This window comes from Pelophylax lessonae (genome assembly GCF_965119305.1).
Source record: "Pelophylax lessonae genome assembly, chromosome: 2".
NCBI classification, from domain to species: Eukaryota; Metazoa; Chordata; class Amphibia; order Anura; family Ranidae; genus Pelophylax; species Pelophylax lessonae.
In genome coordinates this window covers 485,857,203-485,883,295 of record NC_138769.1, presented here as the reverse complement: position 1 = coordinate 485,883,295, position 26,093 = coordinate 485,857,203, and the positions used below count along the sequence as shown (strand labels likewise).

General features: G+C 42.1%; 1 protein-coding gene across 2 annotated transcripts in view; it reads left to right on the top strand.

Moving 5' to 3' along the window:
- Nucleotides 1-26,093, top strand: part of NALCN (sodium leak channel, non-selective) — an 897,007-nt gene that overhangs the window by 213,243 nt on the left and 657,671 nt on the right. The window lies entirely within an intron of this gene.

The window sequence follows — 26,093 nt, the reverse complement described above, 5'->3', positions numbered from 1 at the left end:
AGCTGTACACACATAGATGTTAGGGTGCATATTCTCACAAGAAGCTCTTTGAAAATGCAAGGTCAGGCCAGTAGTGGGAAATGCCAATGGTGCTAAGGGTTTGAGTAATTGAAGACAGCCTGAATTTTAATAGGACAATAAGAAATTAGACATTTGGGGGTCTCAATTAGCAGATATATGGCCCATTGAGATTGGCCAAATGTCAGGTTTTATGCTGGCTATGAAATCTAACCACTTAATGGGGAGAGGACAGCAGTGGAGGTGAAGCTTTTAAATGGACTGCACCTGTTTGGATGATCTTTGGAATTAATACAAGCTGCGTTTGCCTAATCTTGTAGTGAGATAGGCATGCACTTCTGTTAAATGTGTTTTCTTGTATAAGTCCCCTTTCACACGGTCAACTCCGCTAAGCGGAATCCGCTTGCCCAGTGGGAGATCTCTTTGCTGACACAGTTCCGCTGTCCAATATGGGGAAATGGGATGCAAACAGACCTCCTGTCTATTTCCATCCGACGCCCTCCGATCAACCTGACGATGGAAAATAGGACCACCATCCATCTGTTTTTGGCTGACATCAGCCGTTCCATAGGACAATGCAGGGTCCGATCAGGTCCACCTGAAAAACTGACAGGTGGACCTGATCGGACAGTTCATGTGAAAGGGGCCTTAGTGGTTGTGGTCCCCTTGAATCAAAGGTTTTTCTACACTTGGAAGAAAAATACTGGTAAAGGGAATTTTTTAGTCATTACACCATTGGATTGCTTCATTTGACATCATTTTGTTAAAATTATTTTTGGTTAAAAATACTTCCATGTTTTGTTTGGTGGACTTTATTTAATCATAATATTTATTGAATGATTTACTGTGCATGAATTCTCACACTGATGAATATTTTATATTGCATCAGAGCTGTTAGCCCCCATTCACACTGGGGCGACGCTACTTCGCACCGCGACCAACGAGGTCGCGGTGCGAGCAGCGCGCCGCGACCTCGGAGCGGCCGCCACGGACTTCGTAACATTGAAGTCTATGGCGGTCGCCTCCTGGTCGCCCCAAAGAAGCTCCGGACCCTTTTTCTGAGTCGGAGCGACTTGTGTCGCTCCTATCAGAACGGGTCCGCAGCTTCCCTATGGGAGGCGACCTGTGAGGCGACCAGGTTGCCTCACAGGTCGCCCCAGTGTGAACGGGGGCTAATTGTTATTTTGTTTTATCACTTAGTGGTTTATATTTATTTAGAGATGATAGTTTGTTTCACAGTTGTGCAAAATACTGTAATTTTCTCCCAATGTATTATATCCATCAACACATTTATTTTGAGATTATTTAGAACAGAGGCTTAAGAGATTGTTACCGGGGGCAGTGCCTTGGGGGTACTGGGCAGTATTAGAAGAAACTATAACACATTAAGAAGCTTGATCTGCAAATACGGCAGTAGGCTGTAAGCAAGCAACAAAGTCAAACAGCCTAAAAAAATAGCAGCTGGAGTTGAGGGTTGAAGTCAAGTCAATCCTTCAGTCCTAATAAACACAAAAGGGTCATTGTTGTGATTAAGGTCAGAATTCAATAGGTCATTAGGCTATGAAAACAAGTCTACTTTAAAATAAATAAAGTAATCTGTATACACCAAGTCAAATTATGTGCACTTTGAATATAAAGGTTTTGGAAAAACGTTAATGCTTTTAGGAGGAAAAAAACTATCGGTTTTACTATTGATTACTTTTTATAGAAGGCACACAAGCCCCTTCATGAAGAGGACTACATCCCCTATCTTGCACACATTATAAATCAGTTTTGTTTCTTGCCTAGTGCATATGATCACAGGTAGTAGGGATCTGCTGGTCATATCAAGAGATTTTAGACATTTCTGAAACAAAGGAAGAAGCAAAGCAAGAATAGAATTGGGAGCACAATTTAGATGCCTGAGTGAACAAATACTGTACAGGTTCAGAACAGACAAACAGGTTCTTACAACACTGATATTTTGTGATAAATTCTCTTACCAGAGTGCAGGGGCCAGGCCTTCACTAGGACAATTAATGGTAGAGATAGACTTTTGTGTGGCAGCACAAATCTCTATATGTGACCCACAATATTGTATAGCTGGACAACATTCTCTAGACACACAGACAGAAGCAGAGTGGCAACACCTAACAGACAGACATGAATAAAGTCATAACCAGGAACAATGGGGTACACAGACTGAAAAAAAAGCTAATACAGGAGATAATCAGTTAAGACTTAACAAGAAAGAAGGACAATGCCAAAATGCAGAACAGAAGGAGGCTAACGTTTTGCTATAGGGTAGCTCAGATAAATGCACCAGCTCCTAAACTTATCTTTTCAAAAAAACATGAAATAACATTGCTGATTCTTGGTTATTAGATTTGTTAATTATTTTATATTTTTTGAATGTCTTACTATAAAATATTTTCAGATAATTAAAATGCAAAATAGATCAGGCTTACTGGCTTATATTCTATCCAGTTCTAGCTTTTCACCCTAGCTTTATCAGTTGCCAATATGGAGGCTATGACAAGTTTCCTATATAAACCATTAAGGCCTATAATATAGATAGGTTATGACTAAGAACCACTAACTGCTTGTTTGCCAAACATCTATGTTCTTGCATAGTTGTGTAGTTCTGAAAATAAAACTGTTGCCCATGACCCTTCACTAAGGCTGATGTAGGAAATACTGGGCTATGGTATGCGCATTTAAGATAAATATTTGTAGTGAAGTTGTCTTTATTCAAAGTATTTTCTTTCACCCTTGGTGAAAATAATAAACAGTATTTTTTTTGATCTCCATATTGTAATAATGTGAATGAGGCTCCTTTTTAGAGAAGTTTAACACACTGTCCAACGTTAAAAATGCCTGCTAATTGTCAAATGCAATGTATTTATTGCTTGTGTTTAAGCCTCGGTTCACATTAGCGTGACTTGTCAGGCGACTTGTCAGCCTGACAAGTCGCGCTCCCTCGCGGTCCATTGACCGCTACAGGACCCGTTCTAATAGGAGCGACACAAGTCGCTCTGACTTAGAAAAAGGGTCCTGTACTATTTTGGGTCGACCTCGGAGCGACTTGCATAGACTTCCATTATGTGAATTCCCTGCAAGTCGCTCCGAAGTTGTGGTTCACGGGACTGACAAGTCGCCTCCCGAAATCGTGCAGAGTCGTGTCGCCCCAGTGTGAACCGACGCTTAAAGTTAACCCACAATTTTTCTTAATTTTGAATGGGCTAGGCATAGGTTAGAAACTATTTCAGGTGTTTTTTGCTACCTGTGTTCAAACTGAAAGTCTGCCTTTAATTTCTTTCATTGACTGCTGCCATCTGGGACACAAAGTTATGTAAAATAAGCATAGACAGCAAAATAAACATTTTGTTTTATAGAGTAGGGAAGCATTAGAAGTTATGTCAGAAAAGTCTGTAACCCTATGTAAATATTTTTCCTCCCTTCCTGACCCGGTTAATGCTGCCACCTAGGACAGGAAGGTAAACCTAACTGAGGTTTCTACATTTCTTTCCACTCTATCCAAAACTAAAATAAAAAATAAAAAAGTGGGGTTGACTTCTACTTTAAAGGAAAGGAAAAAAAGATTTGTACAAGCTTTATTCAAGGTTACTTGATGCAGTGTAAATGTAGAACTTAATGTTTGTGATACCATATGGTGAGTGAATAATTTAGTATTTTCCTGTGATCACAGATAATTCAAATATTGCAAAAATTAGTATAAAAATGTATAATCAGTGTTGAGAAACTATTCTTGTTCACATTCAGAAATAATAAGGTAGTGGTGTAGTAATGTCAGCTTGAGGTTGTATTGCTGCACAATAAACATTACTATAACAATGCAATTTTTCAGCCCTCTAGTGTGACTGCTAATTCTTCACAATATTTTAAAATGAAAGCATTTTATTTTAAACATAACAGCAGGAAATGTGTTCCCAAAAGTACTGTAAATATTCAAGGAATGAAAGGTCACCAGAAACTCAGTTTTGAATTATAACTGCTACTGTAAAATACATAGTCGGTGTTACTCATACTTATGTCTGTCAGTAGATAGTTGCATTCCTCATTAACGGTAAACCTTTTAGAAAACTGAACGATAATCCGGCACTTATTAAAGTGGAGTTCCACCCAAAAGTGGATGTTCCACTTTAAGGACTCCTCACCCCCCTACAAACCACATTTAGCATGTCATTTTTTTGGGGGGGAGTGGGTACCTAGTTTTGACAGGTACCCGGCTCCCACTTCCGCTTGGGACGTCTGGGTGACTCGAGCAGAAGTTCTTTTCTCCCACTCTCTCCCTGCAATCTTCTGGGACACGTTACAGGTCTGGGCATTAAGCTGTTATAGCCAGGTACCCATACTTGTGATGCCAGGGAGAGGCAGGGGAAAGTATAGGGGGTTCAGGTGGCCACATCGCTGGATTGTGGGACAGGTGAGTGTGTGTTTATTAAAAGTCAGTAGCCACACTTTTTGTAGCTGATGACTTTTAATAAAACACACAGGCTGGAACTCCACTTAAGTTATGCTAAAACATGTAAAATGAAGATAAAACAAAAATACTATTGTTAAAATATTATTTTATATTGGCTACACAGTTTGTTTTTATGTAGAGGCACCATTTAGCGAGGCGGTTTTTTGGTAAAGGTGAACTAACTCTTTAAGGCCTAAATAAAGCAAGACTCATATTCCTCTACAGAAGTAATCAATGAGAGCACTCCTACCAGGGCTCCTACTGCCAAAGTAGAATCTTCCAAGTAGGGATGAGTTGAACATTTTTGTTTAGGGTTGGTCTGCAGGAGACTTAGCAAACTGTGGTGAAATTCTGAATGTTGAATGTATTAGGGCAGTAAATGGTATCAGTAGTTCTTTATTTTTATTTATTTATTTATTTTAATTAACATTTTTTTTTTTTTTTTTTCATTTTTCAAAATGCTTTTCCTATGTACATGCTATATGTTTGAAATATTGTATAAATGGACAACTTTGTGTAAAAAAAAAAAAAATGCATTTTCATTTTCTTTCCACATTTTCCAAAAACTTGTGGAAAAAAATTACATGTTCAAAAGACTCATTATGCCTCTAATATTATACGTTGAGGTGTTTTTCTTTTCAAAATGGGGTCATTTTGTGGTCATTTCCATTGTCCTGGTGCTCCAGGGCCTTCAAAAGTGTGATAGGTCATCATGACATTAGATGTGTAATTTATGTCCCTAGAACACCTGAAGATGCCCCCCGCATGTTGGGTCTCTGTATGTGGCTAGGCTGTGAAAAAAAGTCTCACACATGTGGTATCGCCATACTCAGGAGAAGTAACAGAATGTGTTTTGGGGAGTAGTTCCAAGTATGCATGTGCTGTGTGAGAGAAATAACCTGTAATATGACAATTTTGTAAAAGAATTGTGGGAAAAAATGTCAACTTCAAAAAACTCAGTATGCAACTTACTAAATACCTTTGAATGTCTACTTTTCAAAAAGGGGTAATTTGGGGGGTAGTGGAACTTTTCTGGCAAGTTAGTGTCTCAAGAAATAAGATAGGCCTTCAGTACATCAGGTGTGATCAATATTCCCCCAAAATACATTCTACTACTCCTCCTGAATATGGCGATACTACATGTGTGAGACTTTTACACAGCCTAGCCACATACAGAGGCCCAACATCCAAGTGGCACCGTCAGGCATTTTAGGAGCATAAATTACACATATAATTTCCTATCGCACTTTTGAAGGCCCTGGAGCACCAGGACAATGGAAACACCCACAAAATGACCCCATTTTGGAAAGCAAACACCCCAATGTATAATCTATGAGGCATAATGAGTCTTTTGAACATGTCATTTTTCTCCACAAGTTTTTGGAGAAAGTGGAAAGAAAATTAAAGCGCATTCCAACATTCAAGTAGCACCGTCAGGCATTCTATGAGCATAAAATACACATCTAATTTCCTGACAACCTATCATTTTTAAAGGCCGGCCCTTATTTCTAACACATAGCATGTACATACCAAGAGTTGCACTCCAAAATAAATTCTATTGAGGAAAGGGTAAAAAAAAAATGATTACCTGTGGTTTTAGTAGTGCAGTTGTCCACAGAGGAGAGCATTGGTCCACGCAACAGGCAGGGACATGCTTAGCTACAACAATAGTAATTATCCAGGCAGCAGGCAGGAATATTGTCTATAGTCAGTACAGGGATATTGTCAGCACAGCCAAAGCACTTGTCAAAAGGAATTGTCCAGGCAGAGACATGGTCAGCATAGCCATAATATTGGTCCTGGTCAATGTTACCTGCAGACACTCATTATTGTAATGCTCTCCTGCACTTCATAAACATACTGCCTCTTGCTACAGCTAATTATTCCCATAGTACAGGTAGCGGGCAGATGTGTGGTCAGTTCATGCAGCAGCCAAAAGCATGATGGCAGTAAGTAAGCAGCAGGCTGAGGGCCTTGGTCAGGTAAGACCTTGGCACAGGGGTAGAGGCTTCCCCCACCCGAATCTCTTTGAAGCCTCTGGACTCCAGACCCTAATCCAGAAATTATGAAACCTGGAGAAAACAAAAGAATTAGTATTCATAGTTACATAGTAGGTGAGGTTGAATAAAGACAATAGTCCATCCAGTTCAACCTGTGTAGGTATGTGTGGCTGTAATCATCTCACATAGCCCTGAATGTTCTGATCCTTGAGATGTACGTCTAAGAGTCTTTTGAAAGCCACCATACTTCCCGCAGAAACCACCTCTTGTGGTAGAGAATTCCACAATCTTGTAGCCCTAACAGTAAAGAACCCCCCACGTTGCCTGAGGTTAAAACGCTTCTCCTCTAATCGCATTGTATGCCCTCGAGTCCTCATGCAATTCCTTTGACTGAATAGTTTTTTTTCCAAGCTGAGATCCCCATTGAGATATTTACAAATTGCTATCATGTCCCCCCTCAGGCGTCTCTTCTCCAGGGAGAATAAATCAAGCGATTGCAGACGCTCTTCATAATTAAGGTTTTCCAATCCCCTAATCAGTTTAGTTGCCCTTCTCTGGACTCTCTCCAGCTCCAACACATCCCTCCTGAGGACTGGCGACCAGAACTGGACAGAATACTCCAGATGTGGTCGGACCAGAGTTTTATAAAGTGGAAGGAATATAGTCTTATCTCTGGAATACATTCCATTCTTTATGCATGCTAATATTCTGCTGGCTTTGGCAGCTGCCGCTTGACATTGCATGCTATTGCCTAATCTATCATCAATCAAGACTCCCAGATCTTTCTCCATTTTTGATTCCCCCAAGGGTTCCCCTCCTAACGTGTATTGTGCTTTTATGTTTTTAGTCCCCAAGTGCAACACCTTACACTTCTCCACATTAAACCTCATTTGCCATGTCGTTGCCCACTCCGTTATTTTGTCCAGGTCATTCTGTAGGATATCTGCTTCATGCTGTGCAGTTATTGCCCTGCCCAATTTTGTGTCATCTGCAAAAACTGATATCGAACTACTGATCCCGACCTCAATGCTGTTTATGAATAAATTGAACAAGGTTGGTCCCAGGACTGAGCCTTGGGGGACGCCGCTTACCACCTCAGACCAGTCTGAGTATGCGCTGTTTATTACCACCCTTTGGACACACCCTTTTAGCCAGTTCCGTATCCAAGAGCAAACCCTGCTGTTGATACCAGCAGACCTTATTTTATAAATGAAGCGCTTGTGGGGAACTGTATCAAATGCCTTAGCGAAATCCAAGTACACCACATCCACTGGTCTGCCCCTATCTAGCTCACAGCTCACCTCCTCGTAGAATGTTAAGAGATTGGTTTGACAAGAACGCCCATTTGTAAACTGCTGATGATGTTGTTGTCTTTAACAAACTCTACGATATAGTCCCTTATCATCCCCTCCAGAAGTTTACATACTATCGATGTCAAACTGACAGGCCTATAATTTCCCGGGATATGCCTCTACCCCTTTTTGAATATCCGAATCACGTTGGCTTTCCTCCAATCCCCTGGTACATCTCCTGTCCTAATACTGTCAGCAAAGATCAGGAACAGTGGTCTAGATATAACCTTACTGAGTTCCTTGAGTACTCTCGGATGTACGCCATCCGGGCCTGGTGATTTGTTTGTGTTAATTTTATCCAGTCTTTCCCTGATTTCACCCTCTGTTAGCCATAGTGGCAAGTCCTGTGTATTACTACTAACCATACAGTCATGGTCAGTGTACCCCTCCATTTCCTGTGTAAAGACTGACAAGAAAAAAGCATTCAGCACGGTTGCTTTTTCAATATGCTCTGCCCTAGTTTTTTTGCTGTTGATATATTTAAAGAATTTCTTTGTTTTTTTTTTTACTATCCTCCGCTATTTGTCTCTCAAAGTTGATTTTAGCCATCTTGATTTCGTGTTTACTTTTCTTATTTGCCTCCTTGTATTGCTCGAAAGCCGATACTGTCCCCTGTGATTTATATTTCTTGAAGGCCAATTTTTTTCCCCAAATAAGTTTTTTAACGCTACGTTTAGCCAGCCAGGTTTGGCTTTGTCTCTTCTAAATTTATTTCCCATAGGAATGCACTGCAAGATGCATTTACTTAATATGTTCCTAAAGCATTCTCATTTTTCCTCTGTGGTCAGTGATCCCAGGGTTTGGTCCCAGTTTACCCTTTCCATCAATGAGTACAATTTTGGAAAGTTTGCCCTTCTGAAGTTTAGGGTTCTTACGTTCCCCACTTGCCTTGTTATATTGTTATTTACACTAAATGTGATCATCCTGTGATCGCTAGAGCCCAGGTAGTCCTGGACTCCTACCTCCGAGATTAGGTCTGGGTCATTAGTGATCAGTAGATCCAGGACTGCGTTTTCTCTAGTCGGAGAATCCACCAACTGTGACATGTAATTATCCTGTAAGGTTTCCGTGAATAGACGGGCCTTCTGTGAGTGTGCAATCCCCTCTTCCCAGTCAATGTCGGGATAATTGAAGTCCCCCAATATGATGACTGATCCCAGTTTTGCCACTTTACCCAATAGTGCTAAAAATTCTAGCTCTACCTCCTCCCCTTGGTTAGGTGGCCTATAGCAAACCCCCACAATTACTTTTCCCTTTTCTCCTTCCCTATGGAGTTCTACCCACACATATTCTAAATCCATACTCATCCCTTCCGTAATGTCACTCCTCTCTATCACCCTTACATTGTTCTTGACATAGAGACATACCCCTCCCCCTCTTTTTCCTACCCTGTCCTTCCGGTACACCGAATACCCTTGGATATTGGCCAGCCAGTCATGTGAGGGGTCGAACCAAGTCTCCGTTATTCCCACAAGGTCTATGTCATCCTCATGTACTAACATTTCCAACTCATCCATTTTATTAGCTAGGCTCCTGGCATTAGCATATACCCCTCTTAATTTTACGGATGTTAATCGTGATTGGTGATTATGTTTATTCCTGTTTGGTCTGAGGTTTTCCCGCACAGACCTACCAATTGACGTTATGGAACTACTGTCGCTGCTGACTCTACAACTGCCTTCAGTCTTTGCTCCCTCCTGACTGACTCTACTTCTGAGCCCTCCCCCCGTCTCCTAGTTTAAAAGGCCCCTCCAACTTGGTGGCCATCTTTCTCCCCAAAAGAGCTGTACCGTCCCCATTAAGGTGCAGCCCATCCTTACTAAAGAGACGGTAGCCGACTGAGAAGTCAGCCCAGTTCTCCAAGAACCCAAATCCCTCCTTCCTACACCAATTCCTCAGCCACTTGTTAAGTTCCCTAATCTCCTTCTGCCTCTCTTGTGTGGCTCGAGGTACAAGCAGTATTTCAGAGAAAACCACCTTGGAGGTCCTATTCCTCAATCTATTTCCTAAGTCCCTGAAATCGTTCTTTAGGATCCTCCACCTTCCTTTTACTTTGTCATTAGTGCCCACATGCACCATGACCGCTGGGTCATCCCCAGCCCCGCACAATAATCTGTCTGCCAGATCCGCGATGTGCCGAACTCGAGCGCCTGGTAAACAACATACTATTCTCCATCCGGAAAAACAATTCTGGAGCCCCTCACATAAGTAAGAACCCTGTGTACTACAGTAGCAGGGCAACAGAATAGTCAAAGTGGTAGGCAGAAGAATAGTCGATAAAACAGGCCAGGGTCAGTTCACAAGCAAGCAGTAGGCTGAAGTGTAGTTTGATAAAACAGGCCAGTTCGTGTGGAAGCAGTCCAAATGGTAGGCAGAAGCGTAATCGATAAAACAGGCCAGGGTCAGTTCATGTAGACCCTGTCCAAACGGTAGGCAGAGGCATAGTCAAAAAACAGGTCAGGGTCAGTTCACGTGGAAGCAGTCCAAACAGTAGGCTGGTATCTCTTTGAAATCCTCTTTTGCTGCATATGCAACATCTTTTTTGGGCATTACCAGCCTGCTTCAGATGGTGGAATGTTCGGAAAGTGGTGCTCATGAAGTGGGCTAACAGCATCAGAGCAAAGGTTTTCTGGGGGGGTCTCTGTTGAAAGATGAGGAACGTGACAATTTCTTTGATTAATTTTAGGAAGGGGTTGGGGCTTTCCGTGAATTTGGTGTAGATAGGATATGCATTATAAATGGCCAAACGACTTAGATAAAACGCTAATTTCTTGTACCAGTAATGGGACCTCCTTGCTGCCAAACAGGGCTGAAGCATTTAGTCATTGAAATACACCCCCCCCCCCCCATGTAAAGATTATATTCTTGGACACATGTTGGCTTTTGAATGGGACCTCGTCTTCTGTGAACCTCAACTGTGGTGTCAATATGGATGGTGGGCATCATATATACATTCTTGCTATCCTTCCACCTCAAGGCCAGCACTTTGTTGCTTCTCAAAGCTGTTTTTTTGTTGACCAAAGATTGTGGGAAGCCCTTCCTGTTCTTTCTGGTGGTTCCACAGGTCATGGCATACCCACTGCTGCACAAAGGTTATCACAGATACCTGGATAACTACTCTACCAGCCTGCCCCTTTTCAATTTTCCGGTTGTGCCCATGTAGGCTGGGCACTCAGGGGGTTGGAGCTGAGAATCTCTTCCAATATATATGCGAAACACATACAGATATCCTGGGGCTCTTTCACATAACTTGTAAATTTTGGCCCCGTATTTGGTCCTTTTGCTAGGAAGAGATGGTTTTATTCCTAGCCGGTCTGAAAAGTGTACCAGGGACTCATCCACACATATGTTCTGATCAGGGACATAAAGTTCTGCAAATCAGTAAGCTCCCAGAAAGTGGTGTGGAACATCTGAGTACCATGATGTACTACACAAAATGAATTTTACAGCAAGCACAAAAATCCTATTTTCTTTTTTGTACACAAAGTACATTGCAGGACACAGAGAAGGCTAAAAATCACGACTACATGTCCCAAAGCAATGCACATAAGGGGAGGGAGACACAGCAGCTACTTCTAGGTCCCAAAGAAGCTACTCCACAGCCCGCAAAACACTGCAGCCAAAAGCAGCATCTTTGGCAGTCTTTACGTTCATCTGGTGAAACCTTGTAAAAGGTGTGCACCAAAGACCAGGTTGCAGCCTTGCGGACCTGATCCACTGATACCTGATGACGAATGGGCCGAGGGTTTGCCTTCACCTGAAAAGGTGGAGTCTTGCTCTCCAAGACATAGGCTTGGGCAATAAGCTGCCAAATCTACAATGAAATAGTTGACTTAGTACCTGCCAGGCCCTTCCTATACCCTTCCAGAAGGACAAAAATGAATCCGACTGCTATTTTTAAATATATCCTGATAGCCCGAACCACATCTAATGTGTGCAGGACTTTTTCTTCTGGTGACCAAGGACAGGGAAAAAAAAGAAGATAAAATAATATCTTGATTCATATGAAAACTTGAAACCACTTTGGTAAGAAATATGGATGAGGATGCAGTACCACGTTGTTACGGTGGAGAATTATAACAACTCCTTACATGAAAGAGCTTCCAGTTCCAATGCCCTCCTTGCTGAAGTGCTCGCTACCAAAAAAAACCCATCTTCCTAGTCAATAGGACTAACAAAATCTCACAAATGGGCTCAAAAGGTGGTCTTTGCAAAACAGACAAAACTAAATTCAAGACCCATGGACACAGAGGAGATGTAACAGGGGGAACCATAATGGTTACTATCTGAACAAAAGTGTGTACTAATGAGTGAGAAGCAATTGGTCTCTGGAAAATAACTGCCAGGGCTGAAATTTGGCCTTTACTAGTACTTAAGACCAACTTTATCTCTACCCCTGACTGCAGGAATGGCAAAATGCAACCAGTCATATATATATATACACAAGTATGATACATCCTGGTCTCCTACCAGGACACATAGAATCTCCAAGTTCTATGAAAAATCTTTCTGGAGAGGGACTTCCTGGCCTTCAACAATGTAGGTATATCTGCCTCAGAGACCCCTTCAGCGCCTGGGCTTCAAAAGCTTAACCATAAAACCCAATGTCTGTAAGGCAGGATGCAATATTGGACCCTGTGACAGGAGGTCTAATCGAGCAAGAAGAGCCCAAGGGCCATCCACCACTAAGTTCATGATGTCGGAATACCATGCCCTCTTGGGACATGCTCATGCAACTAAGATTGCTGGTGTTCTTAAGCTTCCAGATACCGAACAACAGATGTGGAAATTAGGGATGATCGACCAGAACACCCGAACTTCCCAAAAGTTCGGCCCGGATTTCAGAACCCCATTAAAATCAATGGGACCCGAACTTCGGTAATCAAAAAACACAATTTTGAAGCCCTAAAACCCAATAAATGCCCCTAAAAAAGTGCCTAGGGTTCTGGGTCATGCCCCAGGGACTATTAATCACACAAAAAAAAGTTCTTAAAAATTGTCATTTTTGATAGAGAGCCAATTATTGAAAAAATTATTGAAAAAGAAAATGAGATTTCTTTGGATTTAGTGTCTGGTGGGTCTAAAAAGTGTACCTTTGAAGTTTCAGCTCTGTAGCATGTCCAGAACCAGAAAAAAAAGTTTGTTTGTATTAGAATTGCAATAGAACAGGATAGTGGCTCCGCTATTTTCACACCTTGCCGGTTTAGTAGCAGGAGTTTTTTTGGGCATTTTTTGGGGGTCTTTGGAGGCAGGCATAACATCAGAACTTCTGTGTAGGGGTATATATACACACACACATGTATGTATATATACACATACACATATATAGGTGTGAAAGTAGCAGAACACTATGCTTGCGCTAATGAAATAATTAACACCCATATGGCTTCCCTGCTATAACACCTATATATGTGTATGTGTATAAATACATATAAGTGTGTGTGTATATATACCCCTATACAGAATTTCAGATGTTTTGCCTGCCTCCAAAGACCCCCAAAAAATGCCCCAAAAAACGCCTGCGCCCAAAAAAAAACGCCCAGGTGTGTTGTTGCAGGTGTTTTTTGGGGGTCTTTGGAGGCAGGCATAACATCTGAACTTCTGTATAGGGGTATATATATACACACACACTTATATGTATTTATACACATACACATATATAGGTGTTATAGCAGAGAAGCCATATGGGTGTTAATTATTTCATTAGCGCAAGCATAGGTTTCTGCTACTTTCACACCTATATACGTGTATGTGTATATATACATACATGTGTGTGTGTGTGTGTGTATATACCCCTACACAGAAGTAAAGATGTTATGCCTGCCTCCAAAGACGCCCAAAAAATGCCCAAAAAAACGCCAGCTACAAAAACGCCCAGGTGTGTTTTTGTAGCAGGCGTTTTTTTTTTTTTGAGCATTTTTTCGGGGTCTTTGGAGGCAGGTAAAACATCTGAAATTCTGTATAGGGGTATATATACACACACACTTATATGTATTTATACACATACACATATATAGGTGTTATAGCAGAGAAGCCATATGGGTGTTATTTCATTAGCGCAAGCATAGGTTTCTGCTACTTTCACACCTATATATGTGTATGTGTATATATACATACATGTGTGTGTGTGTATATATACCCCTACACAGAAGTTCAGATGTCATGCCTGACTCCAAACATGTCCTCAAAAAAGCCCTATAAACGCCTGCAACAAAAAGCAGGGTGACAGGGGCGAAGCCATTATCCGGTTTATAAGTGTTCTAAGAGAAACAAACTTTTCTCTATAGCAGTCACCCTGACATGGAAGGGCTTTGTCACCCTGCCATAGCAGTCAGAGTCAGTTAACCCTACACTACACTACGGTCCCCTTACACTTAACACTTTCCCTACAGAAACTAGATTATTAAATCTAACTATAGTGGAAAATAGTACCCTAACTACACTAGATATCCCTTTCCTCACACTAATAATTGCTAAATGACACTTTGAAGCAGAAGTAACAGAACTGCTTCCACTCTCTTCCACAGCCCTATATTAAAATGGTAGAGATTTGGCGGGCTATCTTATATACTGGGGGGCGTATTCACTAATGATTGGCCTCTGGACCCCCTAGTCACTCCAATCACATTCCTAGCATTCTCCTGCCCCCTCAATTGGCTTTTACTGATGGTTCTGGTCCAACCACGAGCTTTTAAAGCCCATTTCCTGTCCCATTGCATTTTGGTCGGTTCTGGTTGCCGAATTCCAAACTTTTTCAGCAAAAAGTTTGGAATTTGGCCGAATCTCGAACAGTCAATGTTTCGGGTCGAACCGATGGTCGACCCGAACCGTTCGATCATCCCTAGTGGAAATAGCTGGAATAGTGGGAAGGCATAAATTAAGGAGAAATGGTCCAACAGTGTTTCTAGGGCGTACACCCTAATCGGCTGCAGATCCTTCATCCTGAAGGCAAACCTGTCCAGCTTGGTGTTGAACCCGGATACTAGAAGATCCACATCTGGTTTGCCCCAGCATTAACAAATCGCCCTGAATTTGTCTCTATGAAGACACCCCTGCCCTTGGATCAATTGCTGGTCACTTAGAAAATCCGCCCGCCAATTCTCTGCCTCATGACATGTACTGCCAACAGGGCTGGAACATGATGCTCTCCCTACTCCAGAATTTCATCCCCTTCTATCTGGGAAGCCTAACTCCTCATGACACCCTGATAGTTGATATATAACACTGCTGTGGCATTGTCTGACTAGACTCTGACTGGAAGCCCCCACAGCTGACCTGTCCAGTGGATCAGTGCAAGACCAACCACGCGAAGAAGCTTTAGAATGTTAATGGGTAAAACCTTTTCCTGAGGATACCAGAGCAGGACTAAAAGGGACACCAGAGTAGCACCCCATCCTGGTAGACTGTATCATGTACCTGGTAGCAGAGCCTTTTATGATGAGGAAGGCCTCTCTTACACCTCTGACTGGGGACTACTGATAGTGTAGACATGAGGGGCAGGAGTACAGAGTGGTACAAGTGCCTGTATTTTTTGCTAGCAGCAGGACAGGTGTCCACGCTGGGCAAGAGAAGTGGTCAGATGGCTCCAGCGAGCAGGCGGGAAGCTGGTACTGGTCACAATAGGCAGAGTAGAAGAGTCAGGCAGGTCGGGTCATACACAGACAGGAATGATCAGGTACAGGGCACAGGCAGGAACATGGTCAGGAAAGAAGATGGGTCTGGAACCGATCAGAAAAGCAAGAGCCAATGGAGCCAACAGAAACAGAGGTCTATGCAAGTGGAGTTCAATGAGTGGCCAAGACAAGCCAGGTTAGCAACTGGAAGCAAGATGCACATTCACAGGATCACAGGTTACATAAGAGGCTGAAGACAAAGCAGCACTTATCCTGAGCACTGGCCGAGCTTAAATAGCCCATTTGTCGCAAGCATCTGTCAGAGGTGCACGCAAGCACCGGTGTACACATGAATGTGCGACGGCTCGTGCGCCTATATGCATTAGCCAGTGCCCAATTCTTGTGAGCACAAAAGGGAACATGTTTTAACCTCTGCACAAAAGGCCTTTCCTTACGGACTGGAATCAGTGGTCAGTACTCGCCGGACAACAGGAAAAAACGACTTCCTCACCTCCAACTTCAATGGTCCATCCACCAGTTTAATGCTCGGCACATCCTGGGGCCTAGTAACATTTGGAAATCCAATGACTGTTTTATTCAAATAGGGAGACATTCTAAGCTTGCTGAGAAATAATGGGGTCTGTGCCACATCGCAACCCCACTCAGCTGAGAGGACAGTCCTGCTACAATATACATTATCCTTATTATTGCACAACAAAATCCCTCCCTGGTGGACCACCCAGCTGCCCAATGCCTTTCCATCCATGACACCTGTGTCCAAGCAACAAGGGGAAGCCTGTCTGTGCCCCTTAGGTGATAATCCGCAGATGTAGCTGCCTAGCAGCCAAGCATGTACAGCAGCACGCTGGCTTCATATACCTAAGCAAGATGGGCACCAACTCACCTCCCCTCCAATAATGTATTTACACGTCTGCCCTCACATGCTCCACGTCCACAGAACACCTAATTTCAGCCACTATCAGTGGCTTCACATTAAAACACACCCTTACCAGCAGCACACAGCCAAGACTTTATCCCAGCATCTGTGCTTTTAACTGCAGCCCAGAGATAAACATATAACAGGCACAGGGAATAAAAGATCCGTCCACCCCTGCCCCTAGAGACCACAACTGGAAAGACAACTTAGGCAGCTTAACCTGTGATTCCTCACAAGGATTCCTAAACTGCAGGGACACTCGCCATGTCTCGCCACAGGTTCCTGTCTATAGACGTGGGTCCAACCTTCACCCATCTCCGCAGGCCATGTCACACCTAACCTTTATGTACTCTATCCCCTTTTCTTTGGGGTCCCCTGTGCTGGATATATACAGCACCCCACTATAGCAATCACTTTGAAAATGGGCTTGTCAAGATACTAAATGCTTGGCATCCTGTTGTCTGGTGTTACCAGATATGTGTATCTACATAAGAGAAACTCAAGTAGAGAAGGCAAATTGCTAACAAACATGCAAAACTAATGACACAAATCATATGCAACAACAATTCTTTTACAACAATATATATATGTATAGTACATTGTATACACAAAACAACAGATACAAGGAAAAGCTAAATGTGGAGGCACAAAGGCAGAGTAATAGGTGGTATACAGGTCAAGGGTAGGGATGATCGAACTTTTCAAAAGTTCGGTTCGGCCAGAACATCCGAACTTCCCGAAAGTTCGGCCAGGATTTCAGAACCCCATTGAAATCAATGGGACCCGAACTTCGGTAATCAAAAAACACCATTTTGAAGCCCTAAAACCCAATAAATGCCCCTAAAAAGTGCCTAGGGTTCTGGGTCATGCCCCAGGGACTATTAATCACACAAAAAAAAGTTCTTAAAAATTGTCATTTTTGATAGAGAGCCAATTATTGAAAAAATGAAAAAAAAAATGAAAAAAAATTCTTTGGATTTAGTGTCTGGGGGGTCTAAAAAGTGTACCTGTGAAGCTTCAGCTATGTAGCATGTCCAGAACCAGAAAAAAAAATATTGTTTGTATTAGGTCACTTATAGAACAGGGATATGGCTCCGCTATTTTCACACCTTGCCGGTTTAGTAGCAAGCGTTTTTTTGGGCATTTTTTCGGCGTCTTTGGAGGCAGGCAAAACATCTGAACTTCTGTGTAGGGGTATATATACATACACCCATGTCTGTATATATACACATACACATATATAGGTGTGAAAATAGCAGAAATCTATGCTTGCCCTAATTAACACCAATATAGCTTCTCTCCTATAACACCTATATATGTGTATGTGTATAAATACATATAAGTGTGTGTGTATATATAACCCTATACAGAAGTTCAGATGTTTTGCCTGCCTCCAAAGACCCCAAAAAAATGCCCAAAAAAAACGCCTGCAAGAACACACCTGGGCATTTTTTTTTTTTGGCGCAGGCATTTTTTTGGGCATTTTTTGGGCGTCTTTGGAGGCAGGCAAAACATCTGAACTTCTGTGTAGGGGTATATATACATACACCCATGTCTGTATATATACACATACACATATATAGGTGTCAAAATAGCAGAAATCTATGCTTGCGCTAATTAACACCAATATAGCTTCTCTCCTATAACACCTATATATGTGTATGTGTATAAATACATATAAGTGTGTGTGTATATATAACCCTATACAGAAGTTCAGATGTTTTGCCTGCCTCCAAAGACCCCAAAAAAATGCCCAAAAAAAACCACCTGCAAGAACACACCTGGGCATTTTTCTTGGCGCAGGCATTTTTTTGGGCGTCTTTGGAGGCAGGCAAAACATCTGAACTTCTGTATAGGGTTATATATACACACACACTTATATGTATTTTTACACATACACATATATAGGTGTTATAGGAGCGGAGACATATTGGTGTTCATTATTTCATTAGCGCAAGCATAGTGTTCTGCTACTTTCACACCTATATATGTGTATGTGTATATATACAGACATGTGTGTGTGTGTATATATACCCCTACACAGAAGTACAGATGTTATGTCTGCCTCCAAAGACGCCCAAAAAATGCCCAAAAAAATGCCAGCTACAAAAACGCCCAGGTGTGTTTTTGCAGCTGGCGTTTTTTTGGGCATTTTTTTGGGGTCTTTGGAGGCAGGCAAAACATCTGAACTTCTGTATAGGGGTATATATACACACACACTTGTATGTATTTATACACATACACACATATATAGGTGTTATAGGAGCGGAGACATATGCCTGTTAATTATTTAATTAGCGCAAGCATATGTTTCCTCTACTTTCACACCTATATATGTGTATGTGTATATATACAGACATGGGTGTATGTAATATATACCCCTACACAGATGTTCAGATGTCATGCCTGACTCCAAACATCTCCTCAAAAAAGCACAATAAACGCCTGCAGCAAAAAGCATGCTCTCAGGCGAGAAGCCATATCAGTGCACTGAATGTGACCTAAGAGAAACGATCTTTTCTCTATAGCGGTCACCCTGATATGGAAGGGTTTTGTCACCCTGCCATAGCAGTCAGAGTCAGTTAACCCTACACTACACTACGGTCCCCTTACACTTAACACTTTCCCTACAGAAACTAAATTATTAAAGCTAACTATAGTGGAAAATAGCACCCTAACTACACTAGATATCCCTTTCCTCACACTAAAAATTGCTAAATGACACTTTGTAGCAGAAGTAACAGAACTGCTTCCACTCTCTTCCATGTCCCTGTATAACAATGCTAGGAATTTGGCGGGGGCTATCTTATATACTGGGGGGCGTATTCACTAATGATTGGCCTATGGACCCCCTAGTCACTCCAATCACATTCCTAGCATTCTCCTGCCCCCTCAATTGGCTTTTACTGATGGTTCTGGTCAAATCACGGGCTTTTAAAGCCCATTTCCTGTACCATTGCATTTTGGTCGGTTCTGGTTGCCGAATTCCGAACTTTTTCAGCAAAAAGTTCGGAATTCGGCCGAACCTCGAACAGCCAATGTTCGGGTCGAACCGATGGTCGACCCAAACCGTTCGATCATCCCTAGTCAAGGGTGGAACAGAATGGATACCTGGCAATTTAGAACCAGACCAATGTAGCTATAAAGTAGATTTTCGCACCCAAGCAGAGTGAGGTAGGCTGTTTTCACATTGCAGTGCAGCTAAAATGCACTATGCATTTTAAAAAAAACGCATACTGCATTTTAAATGGGTTGCATTACAGCGCATATCAGTGAATAGCTGGTTGTTAGGGGCACTGGCGAGTGCTGGTCCCTTAACAAATTGCTATTCATTGGAGGTTAATGAGCCAGAACCCTCCAGGTTCCTAAACAATCAGTGGTAATGCCTCTCCCCAGAGGTAAGCATGCTCCAGATCCTCTTGTGCAGGGGTGATGCTACCACGGAGGGGCACGAGGCAGAGACACAGTGTATGGGACAGCAGGAAACATTAGCTCCCAGGGGAGGAGGTGGGGGGAGGCCGGATCCGTTCCACAGAGTTGGAAGGCTGGCACTACTGGTGACCACCAAGGGGGCAGGAGACTGTGTGGAGGGGAAAATCTTTACATTCTTGCTGAATGTTAAGGAATACAGCATGTGTCGGTTCCTTTATAATCAGCTTTTCACTGGTTGTTAAGAACACCAGCTTGTGCACGCTCCTTAACAACCAGCATATGTTTGCGACATGACCCGAAAAACGCACCCAAAAATGAACCATGGGTGCATTTTTTGTGCGTTTCCCTTTGACTTCAATGGAAGTGGCATCTTTGGTGTGCTTTTAAAAAGAGCAATATCCTCTGTTGATGTCTGTGCGGACGATACGCGTCAGGAGCTCACAGTAGAACCTCATTTTACTTTATTGCCTGTTACCATGCGAATTTTGTAAATGCTATTCCTTTTATTTCATTAAAAGTTTTTAGCAATATTACGCTATGTGCACTCCTCTTTTTGGCTTTTATGTTACCTGGCTTTGAGAAACTTCCATCCCTCTCCTTACCATTGCATGAGCCGAATACTATTTCCATGGTTACATCCGTAGGAGGAATAAGGATCATCTTGTAAAGCATAGTCGGTCTGCTTGCTATATGGCAACTCAGACCCACTTGATCTGGTGAGCGCTCTTTTTCGATTTGTCTACTCGGTGTTGGGATTCACCTTTTCACATCTGGATATGATTATGTTCACCAACAAGATGCATCACTCTTTTGGGACTGTATTTTAGTCTACCTTTGTTATCGGACTTTATTTGAATATTTGATTTATTAATTTATCATGTCACCAATATTTATTTGTTATTCACTATGTACACATTATTAGCGCCACACTTAATTTTTTCCTTTTCAATATGTTTGCGACATGACCCGAAAAACACACCCAAAAATGAACCATGGGTGCATTTTTTGTGCGTTTCCCTTTGACTTCAATGGAAGGGGCATCTTTGGTGTGCTTTTAAAAAGCGCATCGAAGATGCAGCATGCAGGACTTTTCAAACCACATCGCAAACACATTGCAGCAATGTAAAAAGTCCCATAGACTTTAAGGGATATCATTTTGAAAGGTGGAAAGGCGCATTACATCACGAAAAAAGCTCATCAGTGAGAAAGGGGTCATAAGGCAGAGATAAATAGCACTCCAGAAGCCAGAATCAGGTGATAAACAATCAATAATCTCTGCCAGCTGCTGAAAACACCCACTACTATGTGGGAGACACCATTCAGAAACGACAGTGCCACCAGCAGGTGTTCTGGCTGTTTTGAATGTTCTTAACAAGGCTAAATATGCAAATATATTTGTTCAGCATACAGTAAATCATAACATTTATCCATTTTCTGGAATCTTAAATAGCTTAATTCTTTGAAGATAAGATAAGATAAGATAAGATACATCTACATGATAATATTCATACAAACCTAAAATCTTAGTTTAGCCAAGCCAAATCTTAGCCAAATTTCTTCACTCAGTCATCACTATAATCACTATCTCTGACCTTGTACCTTGATTACTACTTCAGGGCCACATTCTAGCTATTTTCAAGTGGCTACTTCCAGAAGGGTAATAAGCCTTTTCACAAAGCATGCATCAAGTCATTGCACACTAATCTCAGAATACTGCAGTTGCCTACACATTTCCTAGGTATGACACACATTTGGGATAAGCTGGAATTAGTATTTTGCATCATATACGTATGTGTCACCAAAGGAACTATGTGAGGTTATCAAGTCAACATTATCCAGTATCTAAGAATAATACTGAATACCTTTAATGATTCTATGCTATGTGAAATTGATGTTGAAAGTAAACATTAGTTCTTTCAACATCTGCATATGTACAATAAAGTGAATAAACTTACATTTCTGCAATTGAAGTAAATCATAAAAAAACATACTATATTAATACATAAGTGGCACATGAAGTGTATATAACCCAAAACTTGTGTATCTTTCCAATTGGTAATATAACATCCTCACAGCTCAATGCCAATATCTCCCACCTTTTTGTGCTTATTGATCACAACAATCAACACCAACATGCAGTGGGTCCCACCACCTTTCTTCAAATGTGCTCACCTCCAATCACGGACCAATAATTCTTGTTATTAGATCTGTATGTGCAATTTCCAGTGGGGGTATGAGTATGCTCCTGTACCAGCTTTTCTTCCCCACACTGACAGCATAAGGAGAGGATTAGAGAGCCAATAACCAACTTGTGTTAAAGGGACATCTATACTAATAATCAGGGCACTTATTATCAGTGCAGTCCCAACAGTGCCTACTAGTGTTGCCAATCCGTGGCCACTAGTGCTGACAATATGTGTCCACCAGTGCTGCAGATTAGTGCTCATCACTGCTGCAGATCAATGCCCATCAGTGCTGCCAATCAGTGCTCATCAGTTCAGTGCTCATCAGTACTGCCAATCAGTTCCACCTATCAGTGATGCCTATTAGTGCCACTTATAAGTGCCCAGCAGTACTGCCTTTTAGTGCCTATCAGTGCCACCTATTAGTGCCTCTTCATCAGTGCCCACCAGTGATTCCTAATCAGTGCTCATCAGTGCCGCATACTCAGTGCTTATCAATGCCCATAAGTGCAGCCTATCAGTGCCCATCAGTGCATCCTCATTAGTGCATATCAGTGAATGAGAAAAATTACTTTTGCATTATTTTATAACATACTATGAAAATGTTTTATTGTTTGTAAAAACCCAGTGGTAAATAAGTACCACCAAAAGAAAGCTCTATTTGTGTGAAAAAAAAATGTAAAAATGTCATATGGGTACAGTGTTACACTGCGAAATTTTCGTTCAAACTGTGACAGCACTGAAAGCTGAAAATTGGCTTGTGCAGGAAGGGGGTAAAAGTGATCAGTAGGCAAGTAGTTAAGAGACCTCCAGTCTCTGCCTTTTCTGCTGTTAAAATGCTCAAGCTCAATCATGGGATGGACTCTCAGTGCCGGTTCACACATATGCAATGTCAGACATTGCATGTGATTTACAGCATACTTCTCTGCAAATCAAATGCGATGTCTGTGCGTTATGAATTCAGCCATACAGATTGTATTGCTGAATTTGCATCGCATTCGGACCAAAGTTGCACAGGACCCTTTTTTTGGTCCGCACCAGAATCTGATAACATGGGTGTTCACTGATCTGGGGTGTCATTAACTTTGTATTGACACCCTCAGCGATTTGCATATGGCAATATGAACTGCCTGTGAGTCGAGTGCAATGTGCGAACCCACAGTGGATTGGCAGGGTTCCTGCATCGCATATGTGTAAACCGGCACTCATAGTGTAGTAAAATCAGAACTAGAATTTTATTAAAAGAATTGCACTTACAATCAAGAAGAGGAGCTGGGTGACGCTGATGTCACAGGACAGATGGATCATCTGGAGGAAACCTAAACAAGCACAGTAAGAACATGCAAACTCTATTCAAATAGTGCTCAGACCAGGACTTATATAGTTAGTGAGGTTGAAAGAAGACATCAGTCCATCCAGTTCAACCTATGATGTGTGTGTGTGTGTTTGCTTTTAACTGTACATTGTATACCCCTGTATGTTGTGGTCTTTAAGGTGCCCATCTAATAGTTTTTTGAAACTATCAATGCTCCCTGCTGATACGACTGCTTGTGGAAGAGAGTTCCACATCCTTACCGCTCTTACAGTGAAGAACCCCTTCCACACTTTAAGGTTAAACCGCCTTTCCTCTAGTTTTAGTGAGTGGCCACGTGTCTTATTGTATCTCCTTTCTCTGAATAGTTTGTTCCTCATGCTAGGGTCGCCAGTACAGTATTTGTACATTGATATCATATCCCCCCTCAATCGTCTCTTCTCCAGAGAGAATAAGTTCAGTGCTTGTAGTCTTTCCTCATAGCTGATGTCCTCCATTCCCCTAATTATTTTTGTTGCCCTTCTCTGGACTCTTTCCAGTTCCACCACATCCTTCCTGAGGACCGGTGCTCAGAACTGGACAGCATACTCCAGATGTGGCCGGACCAGAGTCTTGTAGAGCGGGAGAATAATCTCTTTATTTCTGGAGTGAATCCCCTTTTTTATACATCCCAGTATTCTGTTGGCTTTGCTTGCAGCGGCTTGGCATTGCATGCCACGGCCAAGCCTGTTGTCTACCAGTACCCCCAAGTCTTTTTCCATCCTAGACTCACCCAGAGGTTCCCCCCCTAGTGAGTAGCTTGCTTTCTGGTTTCTGGTCCCCAAGTGCATTACTTTACATTTTTCAACATTAAACCTCATCTGCCATGTAGTTGCCCACCCCGTTATTTTGTTCAGGTCCGCTTGTAAAGTTTCCACATCCTGCATAGAAGATATTGGCAAGCTTAGTTTAGTATCATACGCAAATACTGAGATTGTACTAGATATCCCCTCCTCTAGATCATTTATGAATAAATTAAACAGGATTGGTCCCAGGACAGAACCCTGGGGGACCCCACTTTCCACACCCGCCCAATCCCAGTACTCCCCATTAATCATCACCCTCTGGACTCTCCCCTGGAGCCAGTTCTCTATCCAGGTACTCACCTTATGGTCCATACCTACCTTCCTTAGTTTGTGTAGTAAGCGTTTGTGGGGAACGGTGTCAAAGGCCTTTGCAAAGTCCAGATACACCACATCCACAGGCTTTCCTTTATCTAGGTGGCAGCTCACTTCATCGTAGAAGGTTAATAAATTGGTTTGGCAAGAACGATTTTTCATGAATCCATGCTGATTACTACTAATAATACAGTTTCCATTACTAAAGTCTTGTATGTGGTCCCTTAACATCCCCTCCAAAATCTTGCAGACTACAGATGTTAGGCTGACCGGCCTATAGTTACCCGGGATACATCTCGGCCCCTTTTTAAATATTGGTACCATGTTGGCTTTTTTCCAATCAGCTGGCACCATACCCGTCTGTAAACTATCCTTAAAGATCAAGAATAATGGTCTGGCAATCACCTGGCTGAGCTCTTTAAGAACCCTTGGGTGCAAGCCATCCGGTCCCGGTGATTTATTTATGTTAAGTTTCTCTAGTTTAGTTTTAAGTCTATCTTCAGTTGGCGGCACTTCCTGAGGTGTGTTGTTTAGTTCGGCCTTACAAGCTAGGTTCGTGTAGCCCCCCGATTCTTTTGTGAAGACTGAAGAGAAGAAATTATTTAACACTTCTGCCTTTTCTCCGTCCTCAGTGGCCATATTTCCTTTGTCATCTTTTATGGGGCCAATGTGTTCTGGCCTCGCTTTCTTACTGTTTATATACTTAAAGAATTTCTTGGGGTTCTTTTTACTCTCCTCCGCTATATGTCTCTCGTGTTCTATTTTAGCCGCCCTGATTTCGTCTTTACATTTCTTATTACACTCTTTGTAATGCTTAATAGGGATGATCGAACGGTTCGGGTCCACCATCGGTTCGGCCCGAACATTGGGTGTTCGAGGTTCGGCCGAATTTAGAACTTTTTGCCCAAAAAGTTCGGAATTCGGCAACCAGAACCGACCAAAATGCAATGCTTCAGGAAATGGGCTTTAAAAGCCAGTGATCGGACCAGAACCATTAGCAAAAGCCAATTGAGGGGGCGGAGAATGCTAGGAATGTGATTGGAGTGACTAGGGGGTCCCTAGACCAATCATTAGTGAATACGCCCCCCAGTATATTAGATCGCCCCCCCCCAAATTCCTAGCATTCTTGTACGGGACATGGAAGAGAGTGGAATGCTGTTCTGTTCTAATGTGTTACAAAGTGTCATTTAGCTATTTTTAGTGTGAGGAAAGGGATATCTAGTGTAGTTAGAGTGCTCCTTTACACTTAAGTTAGCTTCAAAAATGTAGTTTCTGTAGGGAAAGTGTTAAGTGTAAAGGGACCGTAGTGTAGTGTAGGGTTAACTGACAGTGACTGCTATGGAAGGGTGACAAAACCCTTCCATAGCACGGTGACCGCTATAGAGAAATGATCATTTCTCTGAGTTGCCTCGGGACAGGAATATGGCTTCTCACCAGCCAAGCATTTTTCATGCTGCGGGGGCTGCCACTGCCAGTGCTTTTTTGAGGACATGTTTGATGTCAGACATGACATCTGAACATGTTTATAGGGGGTATATATATACACATATATGTCTGTATATATACCCCTAGACATATATAGGTGTGATAGTAGCAGAAATATATGCTTGCACTAATGAAATCA